The following is a 2,186-nucleotide window of genomic DNA, read 5'->3' as shown; positions in this document are numbered from 1 at the left end:
AGGTGGCTCCAGGGCTGAATGCTTCTTTATACAAAAAAGAACATGAGCATATCAGGGAGAAGCAAGGTGAAAACCTCTCACTTTGATATCTAATTTTTCAAACCTAGGGATTTTAAAATTTGTTGATATGAGCAGCATCCATGTCATGTTAGCCCCATTTGTGGCCTGAAGTGGTCCATCTGGTACAGTCCAGATGCGAATTTAACATTTCACTGGTTGTCTCTGGGAACCAGGCTTTGGTTTTAGTCTGCCTGCGAGAACTGGCTTAGTGCAGTGTACATGAACTAATAAGGTGCAGCAACTGTCACCCTGCGCATGCCTGATCTTGTCTGATCTCAGAAGCTAAGCAGGGTCAGGCCTGGTTAGTACTTGGATGGGAGACCGCTTGGGAATACCAGGTGCTGTAGGCTTATACCATAGTCTTTCGAGACTGAAGGTTGCCAACCAACCAACCATGTTCTAGTGCAGAACTAATTTGTTTAAAATAAAGGTAAGAGACAGTCTGATTCTATGAGGCCTCAGTGCTCACTTCAGCCCTTGCGCTGGGTGTCGTAAACATGCCATAAGACACGTTTGCACCACAACAGCGTCAGTGGGGAGGCCTGCGCCACTCCATCGATGCCACAGCAGGAGCCTGGTCACTGCCAGAGGTAAGGTAAGCATCACGTGGTGCAGGGTTGTGGGGAAAGTAGGGAGAGAGCGGACAGAGGATGGAACAGGGAGAGAAACAAGCCCAAGATGGGGGTGGCACTGGCGGAAGCCTCCTCTGCTGAATCCTGTTCCCTGGGTCGGGTTCAGAAGCCCAACACAGGGCTTCTTGAGTCCTTGCTAGCGAAATAGCTGGCACAGACTCAAGCAGCCCCATTGAGCAGGCTGGGGCGTTAGGTTAAGGGAACAAATGTCCCCTTACTCTGAGGAGACCTCCAGCCTGCTCAGATCCATTTAGTGCCACTGCTCCTGTGCTGGATAGGATTGGACTGACGATTCACTTCTGAGCACACCCAGTGGACATCGATATGAAATTTGGAACACTTTCCTGGGGTGTTTATACTCCCCCCTTCAGTTCAACCCAAATGAACCAGCAAAGATGCAAATTGGAACTTCTTACTATATGTTTGTGTGTTGAACCAGACAACTCTTGTTTATTAATTTATTTATCTTTTCCATCCAACAGCACAGTCAGTGTCAATAAAATATGGGCACCCCAAGTACACAAAGATGGAGGATATGAGGTTCATCAGAACGATCTTGCCAGGTTTCTTGACTCCCAATTAAAGCAGTCCTTTGTGTAACACTTTGCAGTTTGCTCATCTTCTGCCATGGCTCCTTTAACCCATCTGCCATTATGTTGCACAGCTGTATTGATAAGTAGCAGGGAAAAGCACCTGCTAGTATCAGACTGTCATGCTGTGCTTTGGCTTACCAGTGTTTTCAATTTGTTTCAGTATTGCTTAGTTCTCACACATTTAGCACTGGGACCCACTTTTTAGAATGGGAATCTGTCAGGACCCACCAGAAGTGATGCCATGACCGGAAGTGACATCATCAAGCAGGAAAATATTTAACAATCCTATCCACACTTACCCAGGAGTAAGTCCCGTTTACTATCACTGTTAAAAGAATATACATAGTAGCTTGTTAAAAGTACAAGTTTGTAATGTTTCCCCAAATGCAGTCACATACAATGGTAGCACCAATATATTAAAAATAAAATGTTGAAATGAATAGGGACCCATCTGTGGGTCCTGACTCACAGTTTGAGAAACACTGGCTTATCAGTATGGCACATTATGTTTGTGGTCAAAGCACTAGAACAGGTTAGTTTACGTGGGAGCATCTCAGAGTCCAATGCTATCCAATTTTCCAGTACCGATGTAGTCTCAATACAACCTCGAGGTGAGGGAACAAATCTTCCCATACCTTGAAGAGGCCTCTGTGACTGCTTCCCCACCACAGGATGCAGTGCACACCCCCTTGGCATGGTTGCACCGGCACTGGAAAATTGGATAGGATTGGGCCCTCAGTTGATCATCTCAAGTCTTGTCATGCCATGCCAGATAAGGATATCTGTCGGATCTTGCCTGCAGCTTAAAAATCATGCTTCTTTCTCTCAAAACCAGGAGTTTTAAAATCCTTTTAAAATACATTTTAAAATATTTAAAAAATTACTTGCTTTAAGAAAAAAA

General features: G+C 45.0%; 1 pseudogene; it reads left to right on the top strand.

The window, feature by feature from the left end:
* The first annotated feature begins 290 nt into the window (after window positions 1-290).
* Window positions 291-410, top strand: LOC136637782 (5S ribosomal RNA; annotated as a pseudogene).
* The last annotated feature ends 1,776 nt before the right edge of the window (window positions 411-2,186 follow it).

This window comes from Tiliqua scincoides, chromosome 1 (assembly GCF_035046505.1).
Source record: "Tiliqua scincoides isolate rTilSci1 chromosome 1, rTilSci1.hap2, whole genome shotgun sequence".
Classification (NCBI taxonomy): Eukaryota; Metazoa; Chordata; class Lepidosauria; order Squamata; family Scincidae; genus Tiliqua; species Tiliqua scincoides.
Note: the sequence above shows the minus strand (reverse complement) of the source record. Positions and strands in the feature narration are given on the sequence as shown.